Source organism: Antechinus flavipes, chromosome 3 (assembly GCF_016432865.1).
Source record: "Antechinus flavipes isolate AdamAnt ecotype Samford, QLD, Australia chromosome 3, AdamAnt_v2, whole genome shotgun sequence".
NCBI lineage: Eukaryota > Metazoa > Chordata > Mammalia > Dasyuromorphia > Dasyuridae > Antechinus > Antechinus flavipes.
In genome coordinates this window covers 235781401-235797107 of record NC_067400.1, presented here as the reverse complement: position 1 = coordinate 235797107, position 15707 = coordinate 235781401, and the positions used below count along the sequence as shown (strand labels likewise).

At 36.0% G+C, this 15707-nt stretch overlaps 1 protein-coding gene across 1 annotated transcript in view; it reads left to right on the top strand.

The window, feature by feature from the left end:
- Positions 1-4500: 4500 nt before the first annotated feature.
- MGAT4A (alpha-1,3-mannosyl-glycoprotein 4-beta-N-acetylglucosaminyltransferase A) overlaps positions 4501-15707 on the top strand; it is a 150572-nt gene continuing 139365 nt past the window's right edge. Inside the window, exon 1 of the mRNA XM_051984692.1 lies at positions 4501-4670. The gene's annotated coding sequence lies outside the window, so the exon portion shown is untranslated. The remainder of the gene's footprint in view (positions 4671-15707) is intronic.

Here is a 15707-nt window from a genome sequence, read left to right as displayed (position 1 = left end):
CACTATATAAATGTCATTATCATTATTAAGCTTTAATTATTATTAATCTTTAATGATTAAGCTTTTATTAAGTTTTAATCCAGAGCACCTAAAAATCAGGAAACCTGCATTCTAGTCCTATCTCCATTACTACCTTTCTATTGCTTTACTTTTATGGACCTTTGTCTCCTTATCTATAAAATTAAAAGTTTATAAGTAGTTTTTCCTGTTCTAAAATTGTATAGTTATAAGATTCAATATGAATGGCAAAATTAAAAAAAAAACATGAACTATTTCCATAAAGACTTTATTCTCGTACAGAGTAAGATACCATAACATTAATCTTACTCTCCACAGAGTCATAAAAAATTCTAAGCACCTGGTAAGTGCTCAGTGAATACTTATTTTTTTCTTAAAGCTTTTTATTTTCAAAACAAAATGAAAACAACAAAAAAGTGAAAATACTATGATGTGATCTACACTTAGTCTCCACAGTCCTCTCTCTGGCCTAAATCACCTCGCAAGTGATAAGAGCCAAGTCCATCACAATTTATCTTTGTATAGTCTTTTTGCTGTGTACAATGTTCTCCTGGTTCTACTCATTTCACTCAGCATCAGTTCATGTAAGTCTCTCCAGCCCTCTCTAAAATCATCCTGCTGATTCTTTCTTACAGAACAATAATATTCCATAACATTCATATATTGTAACTTATTTAGCCATTCTCCAATTGATGAGCATCCACTCAGTTTCCAGTTTCTTGCCACAACAAAAAGAGCTGCCACAAAAATTTTTACACATGTGGTCCCTTTCCCTCCTTTATGATCTCTTAGGGATATAAGCTCAGTAGATTCTCAGTGAATATTTATTAATAAATGATCTATGTTAATGATCTTTACTTTATTGTGAATACTACAATGTAGAGACAACACAGTAACTGAAGAGTGCTTTCAAGGTCTCTAAAGAATAAAAAGTAAATGTCTGTGAGTAAGGCATGCCAATTATGTATCTCCCTCTTGAAGCCAAAGATTTGACAGATTTATAGTTCTAAATTCCATCACATTGCCACTATAAGCTTCTAGCTTTTCTTTGTATTTTTATATTTAAACACCTGCTTGGGATATGTGAATTCAGCTGCTGTAGAGGATTTAGAAAGAATAGAGGAGATTAGGAAAGTTTCTGATGCATAGTTGTTCATATTTAAAAAATAACCATGTTTTTGGCAGTTTGATATTATGTGCTGTACCTGGGCACACACTCATTGCTTAACTTTTTGCCCCTAAACCTATTTAAAACCTACTAATAGATTAGTATGACTAAAGCAACCAGCATTTGCTTTGTTTGTGGATGGTGCTTTACTCTCAGGATTGTTGATCCAGCATCTTTCACAAAGGCAAAATTCTCAGAGAAGGAAAATGAAACAGAAAAAAAAATTCAAAGCTCTGCAATTATCTTGAGCTTCCTTCTATTCCTCGGTGCCTATTAAGTACACATTAAATATAATAAAGCAAGTGAGCTAGCCTTAATGGTTGACTAAATCACTTAAGAGGAATGAGGCCTACCTCAGAGCCTCCTAAACAACTCTGGGGTAGAGGATTCTGCTGCTGCACAAGCATTTCTAGCTGCTCTAAAAATGAATTGTGGGGAGTTCATCACCAGCAGTGAATTTGGGTTGTCTTTTTGTTTGGGGGTTTTCTGAAACACCAGTGTTGTGTCACCTTGATAAGAGAAGTAAACCACAGAAAAACAATCATAATGTTCAAGAAAAACTTCTCTAAGGTTAGAACAAAACAATCACATTTATGTGGCTCCATAACCCTGATCTGGTGTGAATAGCTTCCTTGGGGTAAAGCTACCTTAATAGATTTAGATTGTTATAATAAGTGGGAATGGATGGAGAAGGAGCCCAAACAGATGCAATAAAAAATCAATTCTGAACAACAATTTAGCCTTTTGCTGGATTTCATATAGTATGAGTCTCACATCTATAGTTTATAATGAAATGCAGTTGGTGAGATTTTTGTTGCTTATTCTGCTGAATAAGCATCCCCCATCAAACTCTGGGGATGAACATTAGGCAAAATGAGATACATTTGGCAAAGAAGTGAAATTGTTTAGTATATCTGAAACAAAATTTTTTTTCTTTCTGAATATTAGTCCATATTCTCTCTGTCAGGAGGTAAGTAGAATTTATTCTGGATCTTCTGAGAGAACTCATGGTTGTTCCCTATGTTGATAAAAGTTCTTAAATCTTTTAAAACTGTTCATTTTTACAATGTTGTTGTTTTGGTATTAATTGTTGTTCTGGTTTGGCTCACTTTGTTCTGTACCAGTTCATATGAGTCTTCCCAGATTTCTCTGAAATTATCTTTCATCACTTCTAATGGAACAATTGAATTCCATTCATAAAACATATTTTTGTTAATTGATGAGGACTCCCTAAGTTTCCAGTTCTTTGCCAATACAAAAATATCTGCTATAAATATTTTAGTACACATCAGAAATTTTCCTCTTTTTTTGATCTCTTTAGTGGTTTAGGCCTAGTAGGAGTATTAAGACCCTTAGGTATATTTTTGTAGCAGAACAGCATTTTCTCTCTAATATTGCTGTCATTAGAGACTCTACAATCAACTATAGGTGTTCTTGCCCCTGATCACGGTAGAGAGAACTGAAGAGATTTCTAGATTTACATATATGTGACTCCCAAAGAGAACATCAGATTAGAAATTTTCTTTTTGCTATGACTCTGCCTGAAACAGAATCATCTTAGTGTTGCTTTGAGGTAATATAAGAATGTAATAAAACATTGAAATATTACAAGATATAAATGAGAATTCTGGAAATCCTAGAATTATTCTCTGAAACTCATGATATGAATGTCATATATAGGTGTTCAATAAATGTTTGAAAATAGAATCTGGATCTTTTTCACAATTTAGATAAGGCAATACTGGAGGTAGGGATTCAGAAAGAAACAAATATAACTAAAATTGCCACAAAAAAGATACCTGAAGAAGTTCTGCTTCTGTTTGCTCTTTGTCTTGTGTCCTAAATTATGTTGTCAACAGTGCTTCTAGGATTTCCTGCCCTTTCTGCAGAATTTTCTTTTTTTGTTTTTTGCTTTTCTAACTTATTTTTTGTTCTTTCCTCATCACTAACTACCTCAAGAGATTGTAGTAAAGCTTAAAAGAGCTCTTTGGAAAGTTTTTTGTAAGCCTTCAAGTGCTATATAAATGTAAGATATTATTAGATTGTTTTCTGAGCTACAGAAAACAAATATGCTCTCATTAAGATAAATAAGGGGGAAAAGAAAAATAGAAACAGATAAGATTTTCTAATGGTGACAACTCTTAAACCTTTATTCTACTAGCCTCGGGCCAAAAATAATAACAATGGGACTGATTGGGGTTGTTTTTGTCTTTGTGTACTCTTTATGCATCGAAGTGTAACTTGATTAAGTACAATGTTTGTTGAAATTTAGGAACACTGTAGAAAAGGCCGCTGGGCTGCATCGGCCTTCAAGGTAGCTTATTAAAATTGCTAGAAGATGCTTCAGATAGTAAGGAGAAGAGAAAAAAGAGAAAAGGTCAGACAATGTGGACAGGTCCATATGAGAACACGAATTAGTCATTGGATCTCAGCTCAGGGCAATTTATAATTCCCAGCCATGAGGTGAGTAGAATGGAGAGACTAAGATTCCATTCCCTCTCCCACTTCAAACCCGCCCATCCTACAATTAAGTCTTTTTTTTTTTTTAATATTATAACTTTTTATTGACAGAATCCATGCCAGGGTAATTTTTTTTTTTTTTTACAACATTATCCCTTGCACTCGCTTCTGTTCCGATTTTTCCCTTCCCTCCCTCCACCCCCTCCCCTAGATGACAAGCAGTCCTATATATGTTAAATATGTTGCAGTATATCCTAGATACAATATATGTTTGCAGAATCGAACAGTTCTCTCGTACAACTAAGTCTTTAGACAAGTCACTTCATCTCTCAGTTTCCACTTTTGTAAAGAGAGCCGTTTGGGATCATTAGATGATCTCAGTAGCCATCTCCAACTCTGACATTGTGGGAGGTGGGGGATATCAAAGCCAGAGGTGCCTAAGGATGCTGAGAATGGAAGATAGGAGATAACCAAGGTGAGTGTCCCTTTTTCCCTAGGACAGGCCAGTAGTGGTGCTGAGTACTCAGCACCACATAATCAACCAATCCTCTCAGATTCAGCTCTCGCAGTGACAGGTTTAAAAAAAAGAAAAGAAAAGAAAAGAAAAAAGAAAAAAAGTGGAGGGGGGGAGAGAAATCTCACGAGAGGATCTAGCCCGCGAGACAGTACACCTGAGTGACAAATAGGCGGGCCAGTGACAGGGGCAGTTTGGAGGGTCTCGGGCTCGGTACTGGTCTGAGGCGTACAGTCCGACGTGCCAATGGGGAGCCGGTCCCGAGGAGGGGGCGGGATGGAAGGGGGGAGAGCGGGTCTCTGGAGGTGTATCAGCGGAGGAGGCGGAGTCTTGAAAAGGGGCGGGGTGGGGCGGGATGGGATGTGTGTGTTGGGAGTGAGGGAGGTGGTGAAAACCTAGTGGGCCGAGGTTGTAGCAGCAGCAGCCGCCGCCGCCGCAGCAGCAGCCGCAGCAGCGAGAGCTGAAACAGCTGCCGGCGCCACAGCTGGAGGAGCGTAGTGCCTGGGATTGGTAAGCAAGACTCTGGAGCCGGGATGGGGAGAGGCTGCTACGTTGTTAGGGGGGCGCGGGCACGCGGAGGTAGCGGACGGGACTCGAAGCGGGGTGAGGTAGTGTGGCGGTGGTGAAGGAGGAGGCGGCGGCGGCAGCGGCAGCGGCAGAGGCAGAGGCAGATTCACCTGCTGATTATCCGCGTCCAGGAACCTCCCTGGGTTCTTCCAAGCCCTCAGATTGGGATCGAGCCTCCTGACTTTGGGAGCAGATGTAGGGGATCGGGGAGGAGGTTCGTCGTAGTGGTCGGAGTCTTCCTGCCAAGCCCTCGGACCCGGGGGAGAGGGGGGGTGAAGGGGGGGGCGCCTCTGCTGCGGCTGCTGCGCCTGGGCTCCGCGCGGCCGGCTCTCTCTAGTTAGTCTTGCCTGGCGGCGGCCCGGAGCTGCCGCGCTTTACGCAGAAGGAGTGAACCGCGGGCCCCGAGGGCTCTCCCGGGTTCCTTCGCGGATGGGCCGCTCCGTTACCCTTCAGAGACGTCTGGGGGTGGGACCCCGAGTCCCTTCATTCGTTTTAAATGATGGACTCCTGACAAGCCGGCTTTGATCACCTCGGGGGCGAGGGGGCGCTTGCGGCGGACCTGGACTTAGGGGGAGTGGGGGAAGAGGCCCCCAGGTGAACTTTTCTTAGGGAGTCTCGTGCCGAGCTTAGACTTGGGCGTCCCACGGGCTTTTCCTGGGTTTTTTCCTCCCGACGTGGGCATCCACCCCGATGTTGGCAGGCGGTTCTCGTGTCTCGTGTCTCGCCCTATCTGTCCTCTCTCCCTCTTACCCTTTCCCCCCTCCCCTCCTGTGTTTGCTTTCTCTCTCTCGTTTATTTCTCTGTTGTTCTCTTTCTTTCTCAGTCTTTTCTATCTGTCCTCCCTCTGCCATTCTCTCTCTCTTCTCCCTTTCTTTTTCCTCTCCTCTTTTCCTTTCCCTCTTTGATCTTCTACTCTTTCCCCTATTCTTTTCTCTTTCTGTCCTCCCTCTCTTTCCCTTCTCCATTTCCTCCACCTTCCTCTCTTTCCCCCCATCACTTTCCGCCCCCTCTCTTTTTCTGTCTCCCTATGATGTTTTGCTCCCTTTTCTTTTCTTCCCTTTTTCCGTCCTCGTCCCTTTCTCCATCTCCTTTTTTCGTTCCTCTGCTTTCTTACTCTTTTTCTCCCCTTCTCCACCTCTTTTCCTTCTCTTCCTCTCTCCTCTTTGCTTTCTTTCATCTCTCCCCCTTTCCCGTTTATTTTCCCTCTCCCTTTCCGTTTCCTCCCTTCCCCCTTTACCTCTACGTCTCCTATCTTCTCCTTTTCCTCTTTTCTTTTTCCTCTCTTCTCTGTTCATGACCTTTCCTACTTCTCTCCCTCTTTTCTTCTCTTTCCTCTTCTCTTTTTTCTATCCTTTCCCTTTCTGGCTTTATTTCCTTTATTACCTCTCTTTCTGTCCCCCCCTTTTTAGCTTTTCATCCTCCTTTCCTCCTCTCTCCTTTCCTTTACTCTTTGTTCAATTTGAGATTTTTCTGCTGTTTAAGACAAGTATATTTATCTCTAGGTGAAGATTAAAGACCTTTGACATTGTTTTTTCTTTCCTTCTGCCCTACCTTTCTTAGTGAAAAAAGAAGAAAAACAAAATATCTGTAACAACTTTTCAGGCAAACAAAACTAATTATTGCTTTGGACCTGTCCAAAAAATAAATGTTTTATTCTATATCTTGAGTGGTTCTGCTGTATCAGCCACCTTTTGCAATCCTGATTGTTTACCATGTTGATAGTTATTTGCTTTTACATTGTTGTTTTGGTATAAATTGTTCTTCCAATTCTGCTTCAGTTCATTCAAGTTCTCCCAGATTTTCTTGAAACTTCATCATTTCATACAACCCCGTAATATCCTATTACATTCATATACTGTCATTTGTTTATTTCCCCAATTCATTTGCACCCCCTAATGACCACTTCCTTGCCTCTTCAAAAGGAAGTGATACACATCCTTTTTTCCATTTTTTTTTTTTTTAATTTGGGTTATAGGATTACTTACTAGTATGACTGAGTCAAAATATGTACAGTTTAATGACTTTTTAGGCAAAGTTCCAAGTTGCTTTCTGGAGTGACTGGACAGATTGCTTTCTTCTTTTCCATATTATATGAAGTTATATGAGATGATGAATTGAAAAGACATAACTCCTGGGTTCTAGCTTAATTCTCACCATCAAAAATTCAATATTTATATGAAAGAGAAAGAAAAAAGTGTGGGTGTGGGAGAGATGCCTAGAACTAATTAAATTTTTTTTAATTAAATTTTTTTTTCAGTTAAATATTTTTTCTCTCCCTCCCCAAAACGAGACAGAACAAACAACCCTTGTAACAACAATGTATAATCAAGTAGAACAAATATCCATGTTGGTTGGCCATGTTAATTATTTAAAAAAAAAAAAAACTTGAACATTTTAGGGTATAATTATCTAATAAATTGTAACTATTAACTATTGTTATTATTAAAAGTAAATCAGATTAACATTAAGAAATTGCATATTAGTATAGGATGATTGCTTAAGGAAAAGTTATCAAGTTTCTTGGGAGCTTTTATTTTAGGAGGGCAGCAACTCCCACCGAACAATATTCAAGGAGGTTTCATTCTGTTTCACAAGATCACAGACATAATAATTAAGAAAGTATCTTAAAAAAAAAAAAAAAGTCTGCACCTGTTCTCCAAAAGCATGGTGGGTTAGGGATGGGAGATGAAAAGGAACAGATTCACAGCCTACTTTAGTTCCCTTGGTACATGAAAAACTGCGTGTTTGACAGAGAGCTTTATGAGGCTTTGGTTAAGCCTGTCTCAGGAGAGATGAAATATATGGTTTTTCCTCTAATTGTTTTTTGAATCTCTGAAGATCTGATAGAGCCATGTTGAGTATCCTAATACTCAGGACAGCTGGTGCCCTGGATCCCTTCTGAGGTCTAGTAGTCTTTGTAGGATTTCAAGTGACCTGAAGCCAAGGGGAACTGGCACTGCTCCTAAATCCAATGCTTGTACTGTTAGCATTTTTAGGTGAAAGCATCTTGCCTGGGGAGTGGCTTGTACTATTTGCATTTTTGGGTGGAAGCATCTTAGATCTGGGTTTACAATGCTTCCCCACTATCAGTTCAATTACTACCTTTTAGTCTAGAGGAAGAGAAACCTTTTCAGATCTTTCCTTCCCTCCCCCATCTAAACCTCTTAGTGCTGGCTCAGATTATTTACTTATCTATGTACCTTTTTTATTCATTCTATAGATTGTAAACTCTTTGAGGGTAGGAACTCTGCTATTTTGTGTTTGTTTTTATCTTGGTATCTTTAGTACTTAGTTGGCATATAGTTGGTATCTAATACACCTTATGGAGTCATCTGAGTTGTGTCTAACTTTTTAATGATCCCAGATGGGATTTCCTTGGCAAGGATGCTAGGAATAATTTGCCATTTCCTTCTCCAACTCAATTTGTAGATGAAGAAACTGAGGCAAAAAGGGTGACTTGACTTGCTTAGGATCACACATATATTAAGTGTCCGAGGCTGGATTTGAACTTGGGAAGAAGAATCTTCCTGACTCTAGTCTGGCGCTCTATCCACTGCACCATCTAGCTGCCCCATCTAACACATATTTAGTGATCTGAATGGAAAGAAATTGGATTTGGAGTCAGGGGACTTAGGTCCAAACCTTGTCTTTGCTACTTATGTGATCTTGAGCAAGTGACATTACCTTTCAGAGTCTAAGAAATATGCCTTGCCCCATTTTATTTGTTATGTTATACAGAATCCACTAGAAGTATCCATTAGGAGTTTGTAGCTTGAAGACAACATAGATGTAAGATGCACAAATTTCAAGTGAACAAGTATTAAACATTTAACTTTTCAGAGTTATTACTGTGAATTATACTGTGAGAAATAAAAAGTTTAAGAAAGGAATGCTTTTTTTGCCACCTATATTAACTATAAAAAACAACTGAAGAAAGATGCTCTCGGCATCAGAACTGAGAAGTAGATGCATTTAATAATTTTACATATATATACCTATTTGTGTGCAATGGTATACATCTCTAGGATAGAGGTTGGAGAAAGGGAAGAAAAAGAAAAGTGTCTGATGGATTTATCATGGCTTCTATTTGAAAGTCTAGTGCGTTAGCTCTGTCACACTACCTTTTGCAGAATCATTATTGTCTTCCCACTAGACTCAGTTCTCTAAGAAATCAGCAAAAAATGGAAATTTTGAGCTGCAAAAAGAGAATTTGAATTGGGTTTTCTAGTATGAATGTAAGAAGTCAGTAAGCAAAAAGTAAATGAGAACTTATTTCCAGGCACAAAAAATTATAAAGGCAATGTTATCTCAGGGTTGGTGGTTGGAGGATCCAACCCAATGTAACAAGCATTTATTCAGTGCCTATGGATGTGCCAGAAACTGGTAGAAATAAAAGAAGAAATAGAAAATGGCCCTAACTTTTAAGGTGCTACCTTTAGTTAGAGAAGTACAACATATAAGTGGGTGGTGACATAATAAGAGAATAGTAAATTTGGAATTAAGGAAGACCAGTATTCAGATCTTGCTTTAGACACTTAATAGCTCTGTTATTATAGACAAGTCATTTACCCTTTTTCAGCTTTAGTATTCTCTGAAAATGGATCTATGTTACAGGGTTGTAGAGATAACATGTGAATTACTTTGCAAACATTAAATTACTATATAAATAATAGTTATTACAAAATAACTGAAGGAGAAAAAGGGAGTACATGGCAGGAGTGAGCCCCGAGTAGAAAAGGGTAATATGAGAAATGTAGGATGATGTCATATTGTTGAGGGCTTATATTTTCATTGTTTTGTGTTTTAAAATGTCTTTTATAAGGTATATGTTTTGTTAAATTTTACTTTTTATTTGGGTTAAGTGATCTGACAATAATTTTGATAGTCACTGAATAATTGAGGTGTTGATTTATACTTAAGTAATGTTGGAAAATTCAACACCTAGAGAATGAAGTCCAGTTCCAAATTTTATATCTTTAGTCAAAGATTAATGTTGTGATCCAGAAGCCAATAAAATCTGTCTTCTTGAGTTATCATATTTTCTATCATAAAATTTTATTTTGTTTGAAAAGGTGAAATGAATTTTTTAAATGCTCATGTAGATTTTTGGAGATTTGCTTTGGAGATTTCATTTTTATACCTTTAGTTTTATTTGATAAGTAATCAAACATTCCTTAAGTATTTTTCCACAGTTATATTAATGCTCAAAGCCATATATATAACATTTACTATTTAATAGCATGTTCAAAAGTTCTCACATACATTAATAAACATACAAGAATCCTTAAAGAATTGCTAATTGACATTTTTAATTCATAGCCTAAGAGTTTAGTCTGGTCTTTGGGTAAAATGTGACAAAGATGCTGTAAGTAAATTTAAATAGCCTTTATTTTTTGTGGTGATAGAGGTTCATTGTTATCTTACTATTACTAAGAGTAAGTAATAATTTGTCATTCATGTATGATATTGATAAATAATTACAATTTTATTAAATTATGCTTCTTTAAACTTTTATATTGTCTATTTAATTTTTATTTGAAACTCAGCAATTTAGACTCCTGTTCCTCTGGCAATTAAATGTTATTTAGCAGGACCTTTCCAGCTACTACAGACAGAGATACAATGTCTAATTATAGCACTAAAGTCTGCCAGGTGGTATAGGTGATTTAAGGATTTTAGAATCTTGAAGACTTGAATTCAAATTGTGCCTGAGACCCTTACCATGTTGTGTGACCCTGGACAAATCACTTAATCCTGTGTGCCTCAGTTTCTTTTTCTGTCAAATGGGCCTAATTATAGTACTTCATAGGCTATTGAGAATAAAATTAGTTAACATATAAAGCACTTTACAAGCATTTATAAATGCTATTTTTATTACTGTTGTTATTAACGCTGCCTACAGAAAGTACTTAGAATAATTAATTTGGATTCACTAAATGTAAGTGATATTATGTGATATCAGTAATCATATGAGTAAAAGTTCTAAAACAACAATTTTCCTTCTAAATTTTCAGGGTCCTTAGTGAGGAATTTCCCAAGAAGATTTTTTTAATAAATCTAAAGATTTGCTTTAATTGTTATGCCTAATAATTATTGTGTGCTAAGAGGATTGCCTGTAGCCAATAGGTCTACTTTTGATGTTTTAAAATGTATTTTTTTAACTTGTTAGTATTATGTAAACATTTATAATAAGTATTTGAAAGTAATAAAAGTTTTTTGCAAACAACTTCTAGTAAAAAACTTCACATCTTAATAGATTAATGTTTCTAGTTATTACTGAATAATAAAGTAAAAGATTCTTGTCTCTTGTCTGTTACCTATAGCTAATCTTTCAGAAAAGAAGGGTACAGAAGATGTAAGAATTTAGTGTTTTTATTCTAGGCTTCCCAATATTGGAATTAGGAATAAAATTAAATAATTCTGTCTTTTTTTTAATCCTCCCCATCAAATAGTATTTGCTAAATAGTTAATGATATAGGAATATATTAAACATTCTGGAAAGTTTAAAGTGGCACTATATTTGAAGCTTGCTTATGTGTGCTGTTGTTAACTATAGAAATGAAAATAATCCTGATTACACAAACTGTGTTGCTGAACATTTGCTGTAATATATGCAGGAATATTTTATAACCACATAGCACAGTATAAACATAAAATATTTATTATTTTTGTATTATTGTTTCACTTGGTTTTGAAACCAATAGCTGAATGTTCCTAATAAGGAATCTTTGTAAAAAAAAAAAAAATTCTGACAACTTTCAGTTTTGTAGAATAACTAAAGTAAGGCCTTTTCCCCCCCATTATGAACAGATTGTTGACTTAATCAGGCAGATTATTCTGGTTTTGTAAATTACTCCCTTGAATCCTTAGCTATTTTTTTGAGATGCATTAACTATTTAGTGCCACCAGAGTGATATTTGCTATATTGATGAAGTACATTTTGTAGCACCTATGTGATATTTAATTTCATCATCAATAATCTACTTCAGGGTAGAATATATATTGCATAGCTTGGACTGATAGGTTAACTGTGTAAAATATAGAAGTGCTATTTTCATTACCAACCTTCCTTTTTCTTCATCAGAAATAAATGTTACTTTAAAAAATACATTTTGTAACCATCAGCAAAATCAAACATTCAAATAAGATAAAACATGATTGTATATAAAACAATACCTCTCATACTAATTAAACTTTGTATTTTAAAAAATCTTTTCCATCCAAATTCTCTCCTTCCTTCCCCCATCCATCAAGAAGGCAAACAGTATATAATACCCATTATATATGTGAAGGCTTATTCATACAAAGCTTTTTTCCATGTTAGCCATGTTGAAAAAGAAAAAAGAAAAATAAGTGAAGAAAATATGTTTCAATCTTTACTCAGTTCACCAGTTCCCTTCTCTGTGGAGGTGAATAGTGTTTTTCATTATGAGTCCTCTGAAATTGTCTTGGATCATTATCTTGATCAGAATAACTTAAGTCTTTCACATTTCATCATTACAATATTGCTGCTACTTTGCACAATGTTCTTCCCTAGTTCTCATTTCACTTTACATCATCAGTTCATCTAAGTCTCACTAGGTTTTTCTGACTTTGTCCCTTCCCCAACCCCATTTTTTATAATATATTAATATAATATCACATTCATATACCCCAACTTGTTCAGCCATTCCCCAGTTGATGCAACAAAGAACTTGTTTAATTATTTTTGTACTAGTCTCTTTTTCCTTTTTCTTGGATCTTTCTGAAGTACAGATCTAGTAGTAGTATTATTAGATCAGATGGTATGCACAGTTTGATAACCTTTTGGACAGTTCCAAATTGTTTTCCAGAATGATTGACTCAGTTTGTAATTTCGCCAGCAGTACATTAATAAACTTGTTTTTCCGTATTTCCTTAAACATTTATCATTTTCCTTTTTTTTTTTTTTTTTTTTTTTGTCATGTCAGTCTGATGGTTATAAGGTGGTATGTCAGCGCTGTTAATGAATGGTGAGAGCATTTTTTTCATGTGACTATTGATAGTTTTGATTGCTTCTGTAAACTGTGTATTCATTTTCTTTTATGGAATGACTCTTATTTTCATAAATTTGGCTAAGTTCCGTATATATTTGAGAAATGAGAACTTTAGAAGAACTTATAAAAATGTTTTTCTCTCAGTTCTTTTCTTCTAACCTTGGCTATATTGGTTTTGTTTGCTCAAAATCCTTTTAAACTTAGTACAATAACAGTTTCATTTTGCCTTCTGTGATCGTCTATCTCTTGTTTGGTTCTGAACTCTTCCCTTATCTTCCTAGAATTATCCCTACAGAAAAAATGTGTGATTTGTTCCATACTCTACCAATTTGCTTATGATGTCATCTTTTATGTCTAAATCATGTATTCATATTGGATTTACATTTTTACAGCATGAGATACTATCAGACTGCTTTACCCAGCAGTTTTTGTCAAATAATAAGTTCTTGTCTTAATAGTTTAGATGTTTCAGTTTATCAAATACTTAAAGTATTATGGTCATTTACTTCTGTATAAGGGGTATCTATTCTATTCAATTGACCAACCACAGTATTTCTTTTTTTTTTTTTTTTAAATTTAAATTTTGTTTTATTTAATAATAACTTTGTATTGACAGAATCCATGCCAGGATAATCCTTCTACAACATTATCCCTTGCACTCGCTTATGTTTTGTTTTTTCCCCTCCCTCCGTCCATCCCCCCCCCCCCAAGATGGCAAGTAGTCCTATACATGTTAAATATGTTACAGTGTATCCTAGATACAATACATATTTGCAGAACCGAACAGTTCTCCCGCTGCACAGGGAGAATTGGATTCAGAAGGTAAAAATAACTTGGGAAGATAATCAAAAATGCAAATAGTTCACATTCATTTCCCAGTGTTCCTTCTTTGGGTGTAGCTGTTTCTATCCATCATTTATCCATTGAAACTCAGTTAAGTCTCTTTGTCATAGAAATCCACTTCCATCAGAATACATCCTCATACAATATCGTTGTCGAAGTGTATAATGATCTGGTTCTGCTCATCTCACTTAGCATCAGTCCATGTAGGTCTCTCCAAGCCTCTCTGTATTCATCCTGCTGGTCATTCCTTACAGAACAATAATATTCCATAACATTCATATACCACAATTTACCCAGCCATTCTCCAATTGATGGGCATCCATTCATTTTCCAGTTTCTAGCCACTACAAACAGGGCTGCTACAAACATTTTGGCACATACAGGTCCCTTTCCCTTTTTTAGTATCTCTTTGGGGTATAAGCCCAATAGAAACACTGCTGGATCAAAGGGTATGCACAGTTTGATAACTTTTTGGGCATAATTCCAGATTGCTCTCCAGAATGGTTGGATTCGTTCACAACTCCACCAACAATGCATCAGTGTCCCCGTTTTCCCGCATCCCCTCCAACATTCATCATTATTTTTTCCTGTCATCTTAGCCAATCTGACAGGTGTGTAGTGATATCTCAGAGTTGTCTTAATTTGCATTTCTCTGATCAATAGTGATTTGGAACACTCTTTCATGTGAGTGGTAATAGTTTCAATTTCTTCATCTGAAAATTGTCTGTTCATATCCTTTGACCATTTATCAATTGGAGAATGGCTTGATTTTTTTTATAAATTTGAGTCAGTTCTCTATATATTTTGGAAATGAGGCCTTTATCAGAACCTTTAATTGTAAAGATGTTTTCCCAGTTTGTTGCTTCCCTACTAATCTTGTTTGCATTCGTTCTGTTTGTACAAAGGCTTTTTAATTTGATATAATCAAAATTTTCTATTTTGTGATCGGTAATGGTCTCTAGTTCATCTTTGGTCACAAATTTCTTTCTCCTCCACAAGTCTGAGAGATTAACTATTTTATGTTCCTCTAATTTATTTATAATCTCGTTCTTTATGCCTAGGTCATGGACCCATTTTGATCTTATCTTGGTATGTGGTGTTAAGTGTGGGTCCTTGCCTAATTTCTGCCATACTAATTTCCAATTATCCCAGCAGTTTTTATCAAATAATGAAATCTTATCCCAAAATTTAGAATCTTTGGGTTTGTCAAACACTAGATTGCTATAGTTGACTATTCTGTCTTGTGAACCTAATCTTTTCCACTGATCAACTAATCTATTTCTTAGCCAATACCAAATGGTTTTGGTGACTGCTGCTTTCCAACCACAGTATTTCTTATTTAGTACCAGATTGTTTTGGTGATTACTCCTTTGTACAATAGTTTGAGAACTGGTACTGCTAGAATGTTTTCCTTCACTTTTTATTTTTCATTGATTCCCTTTATATTACTGACCTTTTGTTTTTCCAGATGGATTTCATTATTTTTTTCTTATGTAAAATAGAGTAGTTTGATTAGCATGTTTCTGAATAGATAAATTGGTTTAGATAGTATTATCATTTTTCTTATATTGGCTTGGTCTACCCATGAGCAATTAATATTTTCCAGCTGTTTAGATCTGTATTTGTATGAGTTTTTTGTAATTGTATTCATTTAATTCCAGCATGTGTCTTGGCAGGTATATTCACAAGTATTTTATATTGCAGTTTTTTTGATGTAATTTCTCTCTTTCCCTTCTGGATTTTGTTGGATGTGTGTTCATAGGTACACACCTAGCCATCCACATCCACACACACTCCCACATACCCCTAATATAATATTGACTAGTAATGATAATAGTGGACATCCTTGTTTCACTCTGGATCAGTTTATCCCCATTTTACATAATGTTTCGTGTTTTTGTTGTCATTCAGTTGTTCAGTCTTGTCTGGCTCTTTGTGATCCCATGGACCCTATACTTGGTTTTAGATAGGTATTAGTTATCATTGTAAGAAAAGCTCTATCTTTTTCTTTATGATATTTTAAATAGGAATAGGTATTACATTTTTGTCAAAAACTTCTGCATTTATTGATAAAATATGATTTTTATGTTTTGTTATTAATATTTTCAATTATGCTTGTAGT